This window comes from Micromys minutus (genome assembly GCF_963924665.1).
Source record: "Micromys minutus genome assembly, chromosome: 18".
NCBI classification, from domain to species: Eukaryota; Metazoa; Chordata; class Mammalia; order Rodentia; family Muridae; genus Micromys; species Micromys minutus.
The window spans coordinates 31,865,784-31,887,627 of NC_137953.1; the positions used below are offsets into that span (position 1 = coordinate 31,865,784).

Sequence of the window (21,844 nt, forward strand, 5' to 3'; positions counted from 1 at the left end):
CCCCGGAAGAGCAGTCAGTGCTCTTAACTGCAGAGCCATCTCTCCAGCCCTGAAGTGTAGGTTTTTAAGGTGAGAATTTTAGTGTGGTAAAGGGACCGTAGTCTGATGTCCACATGCAGGTTCGGAAACTTGGTTTAGGCTTCATTTTGGGTGGATGTTTTTAACTTCTTGTATATCTCAGCTACCTAGAGTATATTGTATAAGTTAGAGGTCGTTTTTCCTATGAATGGTGCATTAAGTCTTAAGTACCTGTTGCGTTTTCTATTGTGTGCTGTTTATACTTCATCACAGTGCTGACCAGATAACAGGCTATTTCATCTCTTGGTCATGCATTCTCCCACTCCCAGTCCGTCACAGTGCAAGGGACTGTTGGTACAGCCACTGAAACCAGCACACACTGTTACATGTACCCCCACACTCAGGCACTGTAGCAGTGAGTTTAGCTACTCAGCTTTGTGCTCCTGGCGGCAGGATTAACCAAAGGCCAAACAGCTCTAATCCTCTGCCTGCGACCCCAGGCCCAATTGGGGAAGTGGCCAGTGGCCATGTACTGACATTCTTACATGGCACCTTGGTGACTAGCCCTTGCGATCTAAAGGTCCCACCCCGTCTCCCTTTGCCCAGCCATTGGCCACTGGCATCTTTATTGATTGATCAAAAACCTATTGGGGACAAGGACCTTTAGCATTTGGACACACGGATTCCCAATTAAATCACAGCATTAGAACCAGTCTCCAACAGGGCCCTGTCACACGCACCCTGGCATTAAGGCTTGTTCTTGGATCTTTGGGTGAGTGGGGAATACACAACACAAACTGATACTTGCTTATTTAATACTGTATGCAAATACGGGGGCGTAAGTTTAAAGGACCTTTTCTCATGATGATGAAAGGCTAGAAAACGTAGAAGGACCTAATGTACATACTAACGCTTAACCCTTACAGTAAGTTAAATTACCCTCTCAGCTAATGTACATACTAACGTTTAACCCTTACAGTAAGTTAAATTATCCTCTCGGCTATCACAGCTGCAGGCGCGGTCATTTTCTTTGGGGAAGATTTATGTGCACAGATAAGCATCTGTTGGATACTTAGGAAAAACACCCAGCTTTCTGCACCTTGCTGGTTTTGTAATTTTGAAAAGCCATTTTAGAGGCACCTTAGGATTTGGGAGGGTAAATTTGCTTTACTCTAGGATGTTCAGTGCTGTTAGTGAATCTCAGTTTAATAGTATTGTTCATCATCTGTGCTCCGGTGCTGTAATCTGCCTCTGAAGGGTCCTGGCCCCACATAGGACCATATTGTCACATCTTAGTTGTTTACCTTTTACATTTATTATCTGGAGTGTGTGAGGCACATATCCCATTGCCTGTGAAGGTCGGAGGACGACTCAGAGGCGTGTGAGTTCTGAGATCAAACTCGGGGTGTCAGCTCTGTTGGCAGGTGCTCTTACCAGTGCTGGCTCCATGTCCTAGTAATGTTTTAAAAGATGTGCTTGTTTTTAAGGATGCATTTGTTTGCCTGACAATATATATGTGCACTGGGTGTGTGCCCAGTGCCCACAGAGGTTAGAAGAGGGTATTAGGCTGTAGAATTGGAATTAGGTTGGAACCATGTCTGCGTGCTGGAAACCAAACGTGGATGCACTGTGAGAACAAGTGCCCGTTTTTATTAGTGATCTTTGTGCTTGCTTCAGATTATTCTGTTTTGAAAACGCCAGCACGGCTTACCCCATTATCAGATGTGAGGAAAGAAAGGAATGTGTAGTTTAACCATAAAGCCCAAAGCGCTGAGCACTCCCCAAGTAGAGCTTCTAAGGAGTGTGTGAGCACTACTCACTGGTTGAGCTTGCTTAGTGCTGTGAATTACTCTAGACAGGATGACAAGCTTTCGTGAGCAGCTTTTGTTTTTGGGGAGTTACTGTTTCCTGTGCTGGCTGGGGAGCCTGAGTTGGGTCTACAGGACCTGCAGGGGGGATGAACTGCTTCCTGACGCTGACCACTGACCTCCACCTCCACACACCACACAGTAATAATTAAGAACAATTTTTAGACAGGGTTTCTCTGTGTATCTCTGGCTGTCCTGGAACTTCCTCTGTAGACCAGGCTGGCTTTGAACCCACCTGCTTCTGCCTCATGAGCGCTGGGACTAAAGGCTTGTGCTACTAACAGAAGGATTTAAATTTTGGGGGCTGGAGAGTTGGCTCAGTGGTTAAGAGCACTGGTTGCTTTTCCAAAGGTCCTGAGTTCAGTTCCCAGCAACCACATGGTGGCTCACAACCATCCGTAGAGGTTCCTTCTGGTGTGTCTGAAGTCAGCGACAGTGTGCTCACATTAAATAAATAAATCAATAAGTCTTAAAAAATTCTAAACAACAACCACAAAAGAATTATTTTTTTTTGTTTAAAATATATTTTGTGTGTGTCACATTTGTATGAGTATCCACATGTGTGCAGGTATGTTCCCACATGTGGAGGCCAGAGGTGAATGTTAAAATGTCTCATCTTTCACTGTAATTTTATTGTGTGTATGATGTATGTGAGTGTGGGCATGTGCATGGTGTGGGAGCATGTGAAGGCCAGAGGCCAGCATTCGGGAGTCAGCGTGGCGGTTCCTTCCTTCCACGGATGGTGCTCCTGGGGATGAGACTGCTGTCTGACTAGATGCTTCCACCTTATGTTTAAGACAGGGATGCTCTGTAAACCTGGAGGTCACCAGTTGGTTGGATTAACTGCCAGGCAGTTTGTCCCCACCTGCTCCCAGCAGGATTCGGATAACACGTGGTTAACGCCACTGTACCCAGCAGCTTTTGCATGGGTGCTGGGGCTCTAAACTCAGGTATATCCATTCAGCATCTTCCCAAACCCTTGAAAAGAAATCTAAGCCCCATTTTAAAGTTCATTTTCATTTTATTACCATTTCCATTTTTTATTTATTGAGACAATTTCCCCAGTGCTGGAATTAAAGATGTGTACGACCAGATGTTTTTCATTTTTAAAAAAGATTAATTATTTTTATTTTATGAGTCTGAGTGTTTTTGCCTCTGTATTGCTGGGAACCCAACCTGGGTCCGAAAGCTATAAGTTTTCTTAATTTCTGAGCCATCTCTTCAGCCCTGATATTTTCCCCCTGCACCCCAAATCTGTGCATATGACCAGCTCGGGCGAACAACTTGGGTTCCCCCAGAACCGGAGCGGGGATTGAGAGAAAAAGACAAGTTAGTTAAAGCTGCGATATGACTTCGGCCGGACTTGAGGTTAAAACCTCGAGGCCGAAGCGAAGTTTTGCTTTATTTGTCCTCTTTTTAAACCGTTTTAATTATGTGCAAAAATGGTAACAACTGTTCTGAGACAGGGATCCAATGAGTTAACAATCTTGGAGTTCAGGTAAAATGGTCAGAGACAAGAATGGATATTCTGACAGCCGTCCCTACATTCCGAAATCCACCCTGCCCTAAGTTGTATTTCTAAGGATGCTGCCTGGAGCATCTAATACGAATGTACTTCCCTGTGCTGCATTCTAAAAGGCCCTGCCCCATACTTCAGATGCAGATGTACTTCCTTATAGCCTCATTCTTAGAGCCTTCCTAGGGCTACAGAAGTAGATGTGCTGGATAATAGCCCTTACAGGGCGTAGCACAGAGGCGGGATTCCTGCCTTGGCTAGCCCCAAAATGTCCTGGGATAAGATTAATATTACTCCTCCATCAACTGTTCAGAGGTGCCGAAACGGCTCTCCACACATATATGCACATATGCTTGTGTGGAAGTCAGAGGACAGGCTTGAGTGTTGGTCCTTGCCTTCCATCTTAGGGCCATATTGTATGACACTGTATGACAAACTAGCTGGCCTGTGAGCATCTCAGGATCCGCCTGTTTCCATATTCCATCACATCGTAGGAGCTGGGCTTACAGACATGGACTATGTCCAGCTTCACGCAGAGGCTCTCGGTCTGAACTGAGGTTGTTATGTCTTCATGGCCGATGCTTTCCCCAGTGAGCAGTCTCCCCAGCTCTCCCCTAATGTCTATTTTACTTGTTTATGTCTGTCTGTGAATACATATGGGTGCTGCTGCCTGCTGAGGGCAGAATTCATTGAAAGCCACTGGCGAGGGTGCTGGGGACTGAGCTCCGGTGTGCTGCTTCCCACTGAGCTGTTCCCTCTTGACATAATAGAAAATAGGGTTTCTCTGTTATGTAGCCTAGCTGTCCAGGAACTTGACGTGGTGACCACGATGGCCTTGAACTCACAACGATCCATTGTTTCTGCCTCTGAAGTACTGGGATTAGAGATGTGTGCAAAAATGCCTAACTTATTTATTTAAATTAATTAATTAATTTTGAGACAGGGTTCTGGAACTCACTCTGTAGACCAGGCTGGCCTTGAACTTAAAGATGCACCTGCCTCTGCCTCCCAGTGCTGGGATTAAAGTGTGCACCACTATGCCCGACTTTGTTGTTGTCAGATCTCATTATAGATGGTTGTGTGCCACCATGTGGTTGCTGGGAATTGAACTCAGGACCTCTGGCAGAGCAGCCAGTGCTCTTAACCACTGAGCCATCTTTCCTTGTCTGACTTTTTTTTTTTTTTTTTAATGGCACTTTAAACATATTTTTTTTAGGTGCTGATTTTCCTACTTAATGCTTAAATTAGTTTTAAAGACAAATTTGTGGGTCCCCCCCCCAGAAAGAACTATAAATTGAAAATTCTAAAATTTGACTTGTAAGCCTAAGTCATGATTTTAAAGAAAACATGTGAATCCTAAAGTATTATCAGCACACTTCTCTGTCTCTGTCTCTGCCTGTCTCTGTCTCTGTCTCTGTCTCTGTCTCTCTCTCTCTCTCTCTCTCTCTCTCTCTCTGTGTTGTAGATGAATGCCCAGCTGTTTATGTAGAGGTCAGAGGACAACTTTGTGATGCTGGGTCTCTACTTCTCCCTGGGTTCTGAGTATAGAACTCAACTCAGGTTCCCAGGCTTGCATGACAAGGGCCTTTGCCTACTGGTCCATTTTGACGACCCCCCTCCACTTTATTTTCAAAATGAATGTAAATAACAACTTTTTAACCAGTGAAATAGTATCATGTTTACTTCTAGATGGAAGACCTAGATGTTTGCTCAGAGCACATCAGTCTGTCTGTTTCTGAATTTATGGACTTGTCTTACAGTTTTAAAATAAAATATGTAATTAAATGTAATTAGAAACCTCACAAAGGAGTCATAGGTAGTAATTTAGTGCTGTAGTCTGTCCAAGATTAGTTGTATGTCTTTAATATTAAATATTGAATTCATTTTAAACTCAACACTTTACAAGCTGTTTTTAAATTATTCATTCATTATTGCGCATCGGGTACATCTGCCAGGGTGGCATGTGAGGCCAGAAGGCGGCTTCATGGAGCCAGCCTCCTCCTTCCATCTTTACTTATGTTCTGGAGTTTGAACAAATGTTTTTACCCATGAGTCATATCACTGATGGCTATAAATTATTTAAATGTACAGAACCAAAAACAAAAGGGGATGAAATGTAGATTCAGCTGATAGATTTTATAGTGACTAGGAAAACATTTTTTTCTGTATTTGTATTAGTATATTTTTAAAATAATTGACTTCACCTGTGTGAGTGTTTTGTCTGTATGTTTGTCTGTGTACTATATGCATCAAGTGCCCATGGAGGGACTGGGGTTACAGTCAGTTTGTGAACCACCATCAGGGTCCTCTGGACGATTAGCCGGGTCTCTTAACAGCTGAGCCATCCTAGCCCCATGAGGTTTTTAGTTTTTGGTTTCTTGTTTTTTGTTTTTGTTTTGTTAATTTTTTGAAGCAGAGTCTCTACATATCCCTGTCTGTCCTGGAACTCACTATGTAGGCCAGGCTGACCTTGAACTCCCAGAGATGTGCCTGCCTCTGCTGGCTAAATGTCCACGTGTGCCACCATTCCCAGCTTTAAGTTTAATTTTATGATAGCCTAAGCAACAAATGCCCATGGTGATGAAAACAAGGGGATGGTGGTAGGAATTGCTGAGAGCTCACACCTTGATCCCCCAGCAGGAGGTACACTTGAGTCTTTTGAAATCTTAAAGGCCAGTGACACACTTTCTATCAAGGCTACACCTTCTAATCCTTCCCAAATAGTTCCACCAACTGGGGACCAAGTGTTCCAATACATGAGCCTGTGGGGCCATTCTCAGTCAAACCACCACGCATACACATTCTTGCTCTGGATTCATCAAAAGACTATTATGGGAATGTTGGTAAAATAACATCAAAATACCTAAACTTAATACCTGAATTCTTCAGTTAAATTTGAAATGCTACAACGTCTTAAAATATGGAGTGTTTTCAGAAAAGACATCAATACACAGCCACCTGGTAAGGAGTGGCTTGAAGGGTTAAATTTCTTTAAAATAATTTACTTTTGTTTTATGTATATTGAGTATGTTGCCTGCCCTTCTGTCTGATTGAGAGAACTGGATCCTGTGGAACTGGAATCACAGATGCTGTGCGCTGCCATGTGGGTGCTGGGAACTGAACCAGGGTCCTCTGGGAGAACAGCCAGTGCTCTTAGCCACTGACCTATCTCCAGTTTCAAAGGGATTGAATTTTAAACTGATAATCCCAGTATAACCCTGATACTTATTTGTAGTTCCATGCTCCCATCCCCATGACTTTATATTTATTTCTGAGACTGTTCTCAGTGTAGCCCTGGCTGTCCTAGAACTCACTATGTGCACTAAGTCGGCCCTGACCTCACAGAGAAGCTGTGAACTGCCATGCCTGGCTCATTTTCTTTTAGAATATCTGTTGACTCCAGCCACTGGGGATTACTAGGGCGATACTAGGGAGATAGAAAAACATGAACTTAAAAATTTGAAAGAGAAACTTTTTACCAAGTAAGATGGATTTATGTGACAGAGAAGAACGCAGACACATCTGTAAGCATGGTCATAGCTGGTGGTAACTTTAAATAGTTCCACTGGGCCTTTCAGACTGATTAGATAGATGGTTTGCAGTCTATGGAAGAGAAGGGAGCTTCTCAGGTTCCACAGACTCTGATTAGAATCATTAGAATTTGAAGATGTATGGATTGCCTGCTATAAGTAAATCAAATTTCCCCCTTGTTCTGTTCAGTTTCGTAACAACATCTGAATTCATATGCTTTTCGAATGTGTACTGAGCCATTTTTTCCTTGTAAAATTCAGCGATGATGAATTAAAAGAAAATGTTTTTATATTTAAAATGACTGGAGGTTCTGTACCTAAAAACATACATTAAGTGACAACTCAGATGATGTCAGTAGCTAGAGAGACTTAGAATCAAACACGTGTCTCACAGATTGTATTTTTTAATTCTTATTTTATTTGGATGGGTGTTTCACATGCACTTGTGTCTATGCCCCATGAGTATGTCTTGCTTACAGAGGCCAGCAGAGGGCGTTCCAGTTCCTAGAGCTGGAGTTACAGATGGTTGGGAACTGTCATACTGGTGCTGGGAATTGAGCTTGGGTTCTAGAAGCAGCCAATTCTCTCCTCCACTGAGCCATCTCTCCAGCTTTCTCTGAGATTCTATTCTTAAATTTAAGATGTATTTGAGTTTTACTTAGCAGTAGACTCAGTTTTAAGCAGGTGCATATGATGCAAGGCTTCTTGGAAAAATGGTTTTAAACTTTCACTTAGGTATGATTTCAGCTGCAGTAAAGTGTGTGAGAATACAAATGCCCTGTGGACTGTGGTGATGAGGAGCGTGCTGGGGTCCTGCTGTGTGCCTCACCCCATAGGCTGCCTGTTCTGATAGCTTTCATTTGGGCTTCATTTCTTGCAAGCCAGTCTTAAGGCTGTCATTTTACCAAGTGGCCATTTAACACGTCCTTAAAATCGTATCCCTTTCCAAAACACTTATTTTACCATTTTTACAAGGTGTTAAGGTCTATAAGCCCAGCCTACTAAAGTTTAATGTCCTGTACAGATTGTTAATTACAGATTTAGTTTATGATCCTTATTCTAATTGTAAAGCTTTAAAAAGGAAGGGTAAAGGGCACTTAGCACCGAAGAAATGACCATTTTAAATGCTTGCTGTCTGAGGAGAGCCGGAGGGCAGGTGGATGTGCCTGGGTGCTCCTGAGGATAAGAGCTGTGCCAAGGACAGCTGGGAACTTGTGCTTTGGATTTTGGTACTAGTAGCCCTCTCTCAATTCTGGGTGTTTTGACCAATTATATCAGTATTGTAAAGGAAACCAAGTGTGCCCTTATGGGTGTGCTAGTTAATTTTTTGTTTGATTTCAGCTTGACACACTCTAGGGTCATCTGAGCAGAGGGCTCCTCAGTTGACAAGGTACCTTCATCACATTGGCCTGTGGATCACTTTTTTGGTTAATGATTGATGTGGGCGTTCCAGCCCACGGCAGTGCTGGGGTGCCATCCTGCAGGTGGTCCTGAGTTGTATAAATGGGGCTAGGGTTAGGTTAGAGCAAGCTATGAGAAACAAACCAGCAAACAGCATTCCTTTATTGTTTCTGCTCAGTTCCTGCCTCTAGGTTCCTCTTCTGCTTGAGTTCTTGACTTGGCTTCCTCTCTTGGTGGATTCTGATTTGGATGAGTAGGAAAGACTCCTTCCCGAGTTGTTTTCCATCAGTGTTTTATCACAGCATTAGAAAGCAAACTAAGATGGTGAACTTGAAGGTGTGACCTTCACTTGTAATCACATTGATTGTCCATGTTGTGGGGTAGGTTGATGTCCTAAGAGGTGGAATTTTAAAAATTTTATTAGTTTGTATGTGTATGGGGGTTCATGCCACACATAGTAAGTGTGGGAGTCAGAAGGTAACTTTGAGGAGTGGGTTCCCCTCCTTCCGTCTTGCTTTTTAGACTTTTTTCTGGGCTGTGTACTCCAGGCTAGCTGGCCTCCAAACTTATGGGTGATTTTTCTGTGTCTGCCTCCCATGATCATATAGAAGTGGAATATATCCACTGTTTCAAGATTCTGGGTCGTTCTGGGCTCTTACAGGTCATCAGGCTTATAAGACAGCACCATCTCCAAGGCCCAAAGTTTTAGTAACCTTTAACATTGGGCATGTGTGTATGAAGAGCAGTGAGCATTCTGGGTAAGTGTTCAACTACCTAGCTCTATCTCCAGTTCTCTCTCTCCTTTTCATTTTGAGAAAATTTCTTGTTAAGTAGCTAGGTGTGGTGAATTTCTAATTCTCTTGCCTCAGCCTTCCAAGAGGATGGCATTTAAGACCCCCTAGGCTTCCATTTAAAATTATTATTATTATTATTTTATTATGCTACTTTAAAATTTTTAGTTAAGATTTTACTATATATGCCAGACTGGCCTGGAACTGGATTCTTTGACAGGCTCCGCCTCTTAACTGAATATAGCACACCATATCTAGCTATCATTTTACCTTTTAAGTTGAATAGTATGTTCCAGCCATGATGCATGCCTTTAATCCCAGCAGCAGAAGCTGAGACAGAAAGGAGTGCCAATTCAAGGCTGGAGTGGGCTACCCAGTGAGAGCCTATCTCAAAGTAACAATAAATTCATTAGAACAACAGGTTTTGGATACAACATAGGACTTTAAATAGTAGGAAGATGGGAGGCCCTTGAGCCATAGTTTTATTTGTCCATTGTCTTATGTCCTGTATGATGTAGTTACTGAGTTTTAAAGGTCAGAGACACTGTGTCTGGTTAGACAGACAGATGATACACTTGCTTGTTTATCTTTTGATCTTTATAGCTCTGGGTTGCAGAACTCAACACTTCTTGCCTCTGCCTCCTTAGCTCTGGCGAGGAACATCCTACATTCTCCAGGGCTGTATGGTTCAGTGGACAGAGGCACTTGCTGTTAAGCTGGATGACCTCGACCCATATGGTAGAGGGAGAGAGCCAGCTCTGTGCCCTGTCTGGTGATCTTCACAGGTCCACAAATACACAACAAGTACAGTGAGACGGCTGAGTGAATGTGCTGTTTAGCTTTTGTGAGTTTGACACAAACTACGGTCATCTGGGAAAAGGAAACCTCAGTAGAGCACTTTCCTCCATCAGACTGGCCTGTGGGATTTTCTCATTACTAATTGATGCAGGAGGGCCTCGCTCACTGTGGACCATACCATCCATAGGCAGGTGAGGTCTGGTTGTACAAAAAAGGTTAAAACAATCCTTAGAGCTTACTTTTAATCTGTGAAGTGAGAATCCATATGTTTACCTGTCTCCTTTTTGCTGTAGGAGTAAAATGCCTGGTACAGTTTCTACTCATTAAGAGGGCTTGAGTAGGGCTGGAGAGATGCCTTGGAGGTTAAGAGCACTGGCTTTTCTTCCAGAGGTCCTGAGTTCAATTCCCAGCAACCACATAGTGCCTCATTCAGACTTTCTCGACCCTTACACGCAGGTTTCTGCATTTTATTCACTGAGCCATCCCCAGCCCAGCGGCATCATTCAGGATAGCAATGCATTCTCTTGTGGTTTTGCTTCTGTGTAACATCCCCAGCTGTCCTGAACTCATTTTGTAGGCCAGGCTGGCCTCAGAGTCACTGAGATCTCCTGTGTGCTGAGATTAAAGGTGTCACCACCACGGTCTGCAGATCTGTCCCTTATAGTCCTTTTGTGAGTTCCAAAATGTCTATGCATTCTGATTTTTTTACAGCAGTTCTTTTATTATGGTAACTAATTTCTAAATGAATATTCTGTGTTGGATTTTTCCAATTAAAAATGAAATTTCATTTTATATCTACAATTTGAAGCAGCACTTACAATGAGAGCACAAATTTAGGTCAAGATATAAATGTTACCTGTTTTGTGGCTTCATAAGACATCACTTAATGAATCTTTTTTTTTTCTTTTTTTTCCTTTTTTTTTTTTTTTTTTTTTCCAGAGCTGAGGACCGAACCTAGGGCCTCGTGCTTGCTAGGCAAGCGCTCTACCACTGAGCTAAATCCCCAACCCCATGAATCTTTAAAGACAGGAAGAATCAGTAGTTTATGGAAAAGCGATGATTTAATAGCTGTAAGTTATGCAGTACAGCCATGCCTGTCTTGTGACAGTGAACTGTTAGGCTGTGACTTCCCATACAGACACAAAACAATATTCAGATTGAATAACCATGGTCATCATATACCAGGTTTGTTCAAAGAAAACAAACTAAAAACTAAACATGCTTGCTCTGCTTAACAATATCAGCCTTATCCCTAGAAGTAAATATCAAAGACTTTATGCAAATCTAAAATTTGAATTAGAAATTATCAGTATGACTACATAATATTTCTGTACTCCCCCCTCCTTCAGCCGAGATGAATTCAGTCAGACCATGTTAGAGATCAGACTGTGGACTCTGCACCGTTAATGACCGAAGGAGATTAGTGTCTCATGTAGACTACAAAAGTACAGTTGTAGTTCTTGACATTCTGTAACCGAGCAAGAGGTATAGGGTGCCTGACTAGCACAAAGCCCTAGGTCTGACCCAGTGCTTCCCCCCTTCACCCCACCAAAAACAGAGAACAAAACTGCTCTCAAAATGGAATTTTATCCAAAAGTTGTAGGAACCAACAGCAAGAAGCAGTTTCACTGGCCAAATGTGGGACACATTGAGTATCAGAAAGATTAATGAAATTAAATAATACGCAAAATGCTTGTATCTGCTTTGTAACAGTGCTGAAAACATTTGGTTTCTTTAGAATCCAGCAGGGCATAGCTCATTCTGAAAGATGAAGAGGTGTCCCTGAGTCAGGCAGTTGGTTCCAGTGCACTTTACCGCATTTACTGTAAGGAAACGGGGGTCTAGGGAGGCTCTGCACTGGCTGTCCAGCTTCACCTGCCTGAGAGGCTGGGCAGGCCGCATCTCGCTGCAGACGTTCTTCATGTGTCCCTTCCATTCCTTGCCCATTAAAACTGCAGAACCATCTCTTTAAAAAAAGAATATTGAGCTCAGTGATGGTGGTGCAGGACTTTAATTGAGGCCCTCAGGAGGCAGAAGTAGGAGGATCTCAGTGAGCTTGAGGCTAGCCTGGTCTACATAGCAAGTTCCAGGACTGCTAGGACTACTTAGACCCTGTTCAAAAAAACTAAAAAGAGAATGTGTGACTTTCAGACCTTCCTGGGCTGCTGAGCAAGACCCTGTTTCAAAGGTAGATCTTACATGTATACAGATTTTAACAAACAAAAAACCAAACTGAGCACTCCCAGGGAGCACTCCTCCTTCTCCCAAGACAAGCAACAGTAAAAAACAAACAAACAAAAAAACATTATCAAACCTTGGGGTCTGACACTTTTTATGGGACAGAAAATTAGCAAAATCTAGGCACCTGGAAATGACCGAGTGGAGAGAGGTGCAGTTTGAAATCCTGAGAGCAGAGGCGAGCCAGGGAGTTCGAGCTTGTGTAACACAGGAATGGACACTTGCTGGTTTTTTGGCTTTTTGTTTGTTTGTTTTAATTAGGAAGCCTTGAGCACTAGTTAGATACTTAGCATTGACTTCTTTGCATTATATTGTTTAGTGTCTGTGCACATGAGTGTACCATGGAGTGCATGTGACAGTCAGAGGACACCTGTGAGAGTCTGTTCTCTTCCCCTGTTATGAGGGACACAGTTTTCGACAGCAACTGCCTCTATCCACCAATCATCCACTGGACTGAGTTCTACTCATTTGTGATAACAGCATTTTCTCTAAAGACTTTTGGGAAAAGAGGCTGGAAGGGAGGTTGGGTGGGCAGGTTTATGAGAGTCCCACCTAGCCCAGGCTGGCTTTGAACTTTCCATGTAGCTAAGGATGATCTTGATCCTGTTCCTGAACCTCGAATTACAGGCCTGAGCCACTGTCTTCAGCTGTTTAATGTTGGCTTGTTTGTTTTCTTGTTTTCCTTTCCTCAACCCCACCCCCCATGAGGTTTTGAGACTAGGTCTCACTCTGTAGACCTGGTGGGCCTGGAACTCACTCTAGCTCGACTAGACTGACCTTGAATTTGGGCTGAACCTCCTTCCTCAGCTGAGATTGCAAACAAGATGCACCATGCTTGATAGTCTAATGCTTTATTTATTTATTTTGTTTTTTTGAGACAGGGTCTCTCTATGTAGCTCTCTATGTATTCTGGCTGACATAGAATTTACTGTGTAGATCAGACTGGCTTTCAACTGCTCTGTGTCCCAAGTGCTGAGACAAGAGATGTATTCTACCACGCCCAGCCTGACTCCATTCTTTAGAAATGTGTATTTATAAATAAATCATGAAACTGATAACAGTTTAAAGCTAATGCTTGCACTCAGGGAGGAAGAGTGGGGAGAAGTATGAGCTTTTGGGGGTGGGAGTTGCAGACAAGGTCTTGTAGTGTAGAATGTTTCTGAACCCTCATCTTCTAAGTGCTGGGGATTTCTAGGTGGGTTCCACCACATACTTGAGTTGTTTTGTTTCTGTGTATTTTAGGGAGTTTATGTGTGTTTTTTGATATCCTGTATATCACATTCAATTTAGTGAAAGGTTATTGAGGTGGATTATAGAGGAAGCTATAAGCAAAATCTAGAATCAGATAGGATTTATGACCTGGCACTATGCCAAGAAAATGTAAGCCATGTTATTAAGACTTGGTGTGAACCAACAAAGAGGAGCTGAGTGTTGGGGGCAACTAAGTAAACACAGAGTGTATGTCCTAATGGGGGGTGTCTTAGGTGGTCAGTCTTGGGGTGTTCTGGAGTCATGGCTATGATGAATAAGGCCCCATCTCTTAGAGTTCCTTACACTATTTCAGCCTGATCTGCGTGAGTGGGGCTTGTTGGGAGAGGCTGGGTGTAGACTCAACATGATCCAGATCAAATTTGGTCAGGGAAGCTGGGAACAGATATGTGGCGGCTCATCTTACTAGTTTTTCTGCTGCTGTTCTGGGTGTTCTTTTTTGTTTGAGATTCAAGGTCTGATTGTTACTCTTTGAGACTGAATGTTGACTGGATTTAGATTTAGAAGTAGAATCGTTCAACAAGAGTGGGCTACTACCTCTTGACAGTGTGTTCTTTGGCCTTTTTCTTTGTCTTGCTTCATGTTCTTGGCTAAAAGTTGAGCATTCTCTGCAGCCTTCTACTTGTTTTTCTGTGTGCTGACTCTTCAGAGTTTCTTCTGCGTTTGTTTTGTAGTGCACATGGAGTCAACATGATGCTGAATCTTAGGTGCTTTGGTTCTGGGCTTCTTCCCTTTTTATTGGGAGGTTTCTGAGGGCATTTTGATGGATAGTATCACCCTTAGAGAGACTGAAAGCTTTTGGATTCTACTAGCTTTTTTAGGCCCCAACTACTGAGGTTCAGTAGTATCTGCCAGTCAAGAATATCTTTCTTGCTTTTTCTCCCTTTCCCTACCCCTGCCCCTCTCCCTCCCGGGGCCAAGTACTGTTCTATACCCCCAAGATAACCCTGTTATCCCATATCTTATATATGTGATGTATATAAAGTCAGAGGAAATGAAACACTATTTTATTTGGCTGATATTTAAACTAAACTATTACACACATGCATGTATAAATGCAAGTTTCTCCCCGGCTTTCAATCCTGCATACTTGGATTGCAGTTGTGAGTCGTCATGCTTGGAACCATAATGATTTGCCTAGTCATTCTCACAGAAGCCATCTACAAACATCAGTATTGAATCTACCAAGATGTAATGTAATTGTAGCAGCTGGGTCGGAGATGTCCAGAGACCCTGATTTACTAGCATGCGATGAGCAATGTAGGCTGGTTTGCTTTCTCAAGTGCTCTCTTGGCATAGAAGGTACTGTTGTGCTGCTTGAGGATATTTGGCACCTTTGGTTGGTAAGTTTTCATGTTGAAGCATCTGTCTTCTGTCTAGTAAGAGTGTGAGGTAAAGGTAACACTGAGATTAGTCATTGGTAAGTGGGAAAAACCCTTCTCAGGGCCAGAAACAGCTCTGGCTACAGTGCCTGCTCACTTAAGATGAAGTTTAAAGGAGCCAGGGGCTGTAAACTGGACAGCATTTAGTAAATGATTACTCCAGGGGAACTTTGAATCAGCAGAGGAGAGTTGAAACATCCTTGAGAGCATGGCTGTTTCTCAAAGATAGTATCTACACAATTTCTTGGATATCTGTTCTTGTAATCCGAGTATATGCATATTTGCACATTGACTTAAGGAACATTCTTATGAAGAGCTCCACTCTCCACAGTGAGTCCAGAGTGGGTGGAGACCCGGCTCCTTCACTCTGCTTCCAGGCCTGCGATGCTCGAGTAACTTAGGTTCACATCTGCATATGTACAGCAACTTTCTTTCATCTCTTTACTTACCCAGGGTAAATATTTACAATGTGAAGGAAGCAATATATAGCAGATCCAAAACATATATCAGAAAGCTTATTAGGATGTATCTGTGTGTGAGTGTGCATGAGCACACACTTAACTGTTTTCATTTGTGTGAATATAAGTGTGCACATGGTGTTAGAGGACAGCTTTGGGTGTTGTTCCTGCCTTTCATCTTTTTGAGACCAAGTGTCTCTGCTGTTCTCTGCTGCCTAAACCAGACTAACTGAACCACAGCATATGGGAAATTTACTGTCTTGTCATAGGAACACTGGATTTCTAATATGAGCAGCTGTGCTTGGCTTTACATGGGTTCTAGGAATGTGAATCGAGGTCTTCATGCTTGTGAGGCAAACACTTTGCTCACAGACCTGTCTCTTAGCCCTCAGGTATTTTTAATCTTTTATGAAAAAGCAATACCAATAGGAGCCTGATATCAGGTGGCAGTGGCACATGCTTTTAATCCCAACACACTCAGGAGGCAGAGGCAGGAGGATCTGTTAGTTCAAAGCCAGCCTGGTCTACAGAGCAAGTCCTAGGACAGCCACAGCCACACAGAGAAATCCTTTCTTGAAAACCTAAACAAAATGAAATATGATCCTGAGTTGTTGTTGATATGGTGATGATTTTTGGCTTGTAGCCCAGGATAGCCTTGGGTTATCTTCCTATCTTAGACTCCTGAGTGCCTTGACTACATGCTTAATTCACAAGCTGGATGCAGGAGTTATATTTGAACAATGCATCATCCCTCTGTATATTGTAGTTAGATGGTGCACAAAATTTTTTTTTGAACTGATAGAATACCTTTTTTTTTTTAGTTCTGTTCTTCCTGATGATTTGCTGTTTACTGTGTCATAAAAAAGATCTGAGTGCACCTCCTGTCAGCATTATGAGCAGGGAACCTCTGATTTGAGTTTGTTTTCTTTGGTGTCTTTGAATAGGGAGCAGCTATAGCATTAACTCTATTATCTGTGGGAGAGGAAAGAGGTAATAACTCACTAGAATCTACACCAAAAACAGGCTTTAAAACTTCAAAATCAGCCACCGGGAACAGCAGAAATCCAGGGACACAAGCCAGGTACACTGGAGAGATGGGAACCAATCACTGACAATAAGACCACGTATAATTACAGACAACAAGATGGCAAGAGGAAAGCTAAAGAACTTACCCATAGGAAACCAAGACAACCTGGCAACATCAGAACCCAGCTCTCCCATCACAGCAAACAGCCGAATGCCAAATACTCCAGAAAAAGAAGACTCAGACCTGAAATCATACCTCAAGATGATAATAGAGGTCCTTAAACAGGAACAGGAGGAAAAGCATAAAGAAATAGAAGGTTTTAAAGAGGAAACACAAAAAACACTCAAAGAAATCAAAGAACTACAGGAAAACAGAACCACAGAGATAGAGGAATTAAAGACAGAAATGGAAATGGAAACAATAAAGAAAACACTAAAAGAGACAACCCTGGAGGTAGAAAACCTGAAAAAGAAATCAGGAGTCACAGATTCAAGCATCTCCAACAGACTACAAGAGATGGAAGAGAGAATCTTAGGGGCTGAAGACAACATTGAAAACATAGAAAAAACAGTCAGAGAAGATGCAAAAGCCAAAAAGCTCCTAACCCAAAATGTCCAGGAGATCCAGGACACAATGAGAAGACCAAGCCTAAGGATAATAGGAATAGAAGAAGGCAAAGAATATCAACTAAGAGGCACAGTAAATCTCTTCAACAAAATCGTAGAAGAAAACTTCTCTACCCTTAAGAATGAGATTACCATGAGCCTATACTCAACAAAGCTGGAAAATCTGGAGGAAATGGATGAATTCCTAGACAGATACCAGATACTGAAGTTAAACCAAGACCAGGAAAACCATCTAAATAATCCCATAACACTTAAAGAAATAGAAGCAGTCATCAAAAGCCTCCCAACCAAAAAAAAGCCCAGGTCCAGATGGGATCAGTGCAGAATTTTATCAGACATTTATTGACGACCTAATACCAATACTCTCCATACTGTTCCACAAAATAGAGTCAGATGAAACACTTCCTAACTCATTTTTTGAGGCCCCAATAATTCTCGTTTCTAAACCACACAAAGACCCTACAAGGAAAGTGAACTTCAGACCAATCTCACTTATGAACATTGATGCAAAAATACTCAACAAAATCCTTGCAAACCAAATCCAAGAACACATCAAAATGATCATTCACCATGATCACGTAGGCTTCATCCCTGGGTGCAGGGATGGTTTAATATACAGAAATCCATCAGTGTAATCCACCATATAAACAAACTCAAAGAAAAAAAAAACACATGGTCATCTCACTAGGTGCTGAGAAAGCATTTGACAAAATTCAACACCCCTTCATGTTAAAAGTCTTGGAAAGAACAGGAATCCAAGGCCCATACCTAAATATAATAAAAGGAATATACAGCAAACCAATAGCCAGTATCAAACTTAACGGTGAGAAACTTGAAGCAATCCCACTAAAATCAGGGACTAGACAAGGCTGCCCATTCTCCCCCTACCTATTCAACATAGTACCCAAAGTCCTGGCCGGAGCAATTAGACAGCAAAAGGAAATCAAATGGATACAAATTGGAAAGGAAGACGTAAAAACATCACTGTTTGCAGATGACATGATAGTGTACGTAAGTGACCCCAAAAATTCCACCAGAGAACTTCTACAGCTGATAAACAAGTTCAGCAAAGTGGCTGGATATAAAATTAACTCAAACAAATCAGTAGCCTTCCTCTACTCAAAGGACAAACGTGGAGAAAGAAATTAGGGAAAAGATACCCTTCACAATAGTCACAAACAATATGAAATACCTTGGTGTGACTCTAACTAAGCATGTGAAGGACCTGTATGACAAGAACTTCAAACCTCTGAAGAAGGAAATCGAGGAAGTTCTCAGAAAATGGAAAGATCTCCCATGCTCATGGATTGGAAGGATCTAAATTATAAAAATGGCCATCTTACCAAAAGCAATCTACAGATTCAATGCAATCCCCACAGAATTCCAACCCAATTCTTCATAGAGTTGGAAAGAGCAATGTGCAGTTTCATCTGGAATAACAAAAGACCTAGAATAGCGAAATCCATCCTCAACAACAAGACAACATCTGGGGGAATCACCGTCCCTGACCTCAAGCTATATTACAAGGCAATTGTGTTAAAAACTGCATAGTACTGGTTCAGAGATAGGCACGTGGATCAATGGAATAGAATAGAAGATCCAGAAATGAGCCCTCACATATATGGTCATTTGATTTTTACAAAGGAGCTATAAACATTCAATGAAAAAAGGACAGCCTCTTCAACAAATGGTATTGGTCCAACTGGCACTCATCATGCAGAATAATGAAAATACACCCTTTCTTATCTTCTTGTACAAAGCTCAAGTGCAAGTGGATCAAAGATCTCCACATTAAACCAGGTACATTGAAACTATTAGAAGAGAAAGTAGAGAAAACCTTAGAACACATAGGCACAGGAGAATATTTCCTTTACAGAATACCAATGGCTCGTGCTCTAAGGTCAATGATTGATAAAAAATGGGACTTAATGAGATTGTAACATTCCTATAAGGTTAAGGACACTGTCAAGAAAACAAAATGGCAGCCAACAGAGTGGGAAAAGATCTTTATCAACCCCACATCTGATAGAGGCCTAATATCCAAGGTATACAAAGAACTCAAGAAGTTAGACACCAGAGAATCAAACAACCCTATTAAAAATGGGGTACAGAGCTAAACAAAATGTTCTCACTTGGGGAATATCGAATGGCTGAGAAGCATCTAAGGAAGTGCTTGACATCCTTAGTCATCAGGGAAATGCAAATCAAAACAACCCTGAGATTTCACCTCACATCAGTCAGAATGGCGAAGATCAAAAATTCAGATGACAGCAGATGCTGGCAAGGATGCAGAGAAAGAGAAACACTCCTCCATAGTCAGTGGGGTTGTAAACTGGTACAACCACTCTGGAAATCAGTCTGGCGATTCCTCAGAAAATTGGACATAGTACTACCCAACGACCCAGTTATTCCACTTCTGGGCATATACTCCAGAGATGCTCCAACATACAACAAAGACTCATGCACCACAATGTTCATAGCAGCTCTATTTATAATAGGCAGAAGCTGGAAAGAACCCAGATGTCCTTCAGTAGACGAATGGATACAAAAATTGTGGTATATTTATACAATGGAGTACTACTCACCTATCAGAAACAATGACTTTATGAAATTCTTAAGAAAATGGATGCATCTAGAGAATATCATCCTGAGTGAGATAACCCAGTCACAAAGAACAGACATAATATGCAGTCACTGATAATTGGATACTAACCCCAGAAAGCTTTGAACACCCCAGAAGCAACTCACAGACTATATGAAGTTCAAGAAAAACATAGGCAAAAAAAAAAAAAAAAAAAAAAATAGATGAACAATTATTACGTTTAATCTTTACACAGTAAGAAAACTTTGACTATTTCCAGGTTACATCCTGTTTTACATGTACATTATCCTCATTGTAACTAGTAAGATTTTAATGCACACTATCAAACCTTTAAAAAAAATCAAGTACTGACAAAAATGTATTCATATACTTTTATGCAAAAATGCTTTTTAAATCTGTACATTTATCTTTGTTTTTAAAAATAAAGTTGTTCAATTAAAAAAAAAAACTTCAAAATCATAGGCTACTTGGTGGGGAATGGGAAGTTCACTGTGATTCTGATTTTTTGACATCCATCCATCCATCCATCCATCCATCCATCCATCCATCCATCCATCCATCCTTCTTTCTGTTAATTCAGAGATCTGCCTGACTCTGCCTCCTGAGTGCTGGGATTGAAGGCATCACCACCACCCAGCTCTGTTATTCTTTTTAATCACCTGTAAGTGTGTGTCTGAGGACAGGTGCCCACAGAGGCTGTGGCCTGGAGTGAGAGTTGCATTCTGATACAGTTGCTGGGAATTGAACTCAGGTCTGGAGGAGTCTTACATGATCTTAACTGCAGAGTCATCTCTCCAGCTCCTGAATTACTTTTTTGATTTGTCAAACTCAGGTGCCTAGGACACTGTCACTGTCACTTTACTGAGGCATGGGCCACTGTGTTACCAAGGTTGGCTCAAACTCTGAATCCTCCTGGTTCAGTCTCCCTGTGCCATGTTACAAAGTTGCATCGCTCCGGCAGCTGTGGTGGTTTTGAGCATCTGCAGGCTGATTTCATGTGGTGCCTGTTGAGCAGTCTCACATAGTCCATGTGCCATCTCTTGTTTTCCATCCTTTATACACCTCGAAGGTGGTAAATGGTGGTGAGACTGAACGAAGGTGAAAAAGATTCCTCATCTATTCTGTGCTGTGTATTTCTTAGCCTGAAACCTATCTTCTTTATTTTTGATTCCAAAATTTCTGTTGTTTCTAGTCTGGCCTCAATCACTATAATTCTCCTGCCTCGCCCTCCCAAGTCTTGGTATCATCATCATCATTATTGTGTGTACATGTTCATGAATGAATGTGAGGACCAGAGGTCAAAGCTAATTAGTCTTTTTTTGGTTTGAGACAAGATCTCACTGTATAGCTCTGGCTAGTCTAGAACTCACTATTTAGGCTGGCTTTGAACTTAGAGAGCCTGCTTTGTTTCCTGAATGTTAACATTAAAGGTCCGCACCAGTATGCCTAGCTTTGTAAATGGGTAGTGGAGAGATGGGACAAGCCTTCATGCTTGTACACAAGCACTTTGACTAAGCCATCTCTTCACTCCTAGAATGCCTTTACATGCACAAAATAGCTAGGGTTGCTAAAGGAAACTCTCTCAAAATACAGTTGACAAAGCCTAGTGTGCTAGTTCATACTGCTCAGGGAAGAGAATTGCTGCAGTTCCAGGCCAGCCTGGGATACAGAACTTTTTAGTATAGCTGTGAGAGGATGGGGATGTGTCTCAGTAAGTGGTACTTTCCTCAGGTACGTAAGGTCCTGGCTCAGCTTCCAGCACTGCATTAGTGAGTGTGATGATGGTGCACACCTGTGAGCCCAGTACTCAAATGGAAAGGAGCTGAAGGTCATTCTAGACTGATCTGCATGATATCATGTGTTTGTGTGTGTGAACACATGTATACATTTATATGTATGTATAAGTTTTATCACCAAGTACAGATGATATTTTATGATCTATTGCACCTTTTGTGGCATGAAAATACATGATTTTCATTGATTTGAGAATATCAGGTTCTGTGGCTTATTACCCATGCTCATGATTGAACTTTGTGTTGAATTCTATAGTCAGGAGGTTGGGGAAAAAATGAGTCCGTCTCCTTTCTCCATTCCCAACTTCTCTAATGCTATAGTGAGCTTCTTAGCTGTGGTCTCAGAACAAAAACTTCTGGATAAGGCTTTGTTTGTGCTCTCAGAGGCTTAAGTTGAGGAAAGGAGGCTTGAATGCTAAACTTAGTCATCAGAATAAATGTATTTTATGTGTCTGTTTTAGTGCTTTATAAAATACCAGTCACTTAACAGTTCAGTCAGGTCACACCTTGGTGTTATTTTGCCCTTT

General features: G+C 41.9%; 1 protein-coding gene across 1 annotated transcript in view; it reads left to right on the forward strand.

The window, feature by feature from the left end:
* IGF2BP3 (insulin like growth factor 2 mRNA binding protein 3) overlaps positions 1–21,844 on the forward strand; it is a gene marked incomplete at both ends in the record, with an annotated part of 117,948 nt that overhangs the window by 22,886 nt on the left and 73,218 nt on the right. The gene's annotated exons all lie outside the window — the stretch shown is intronic.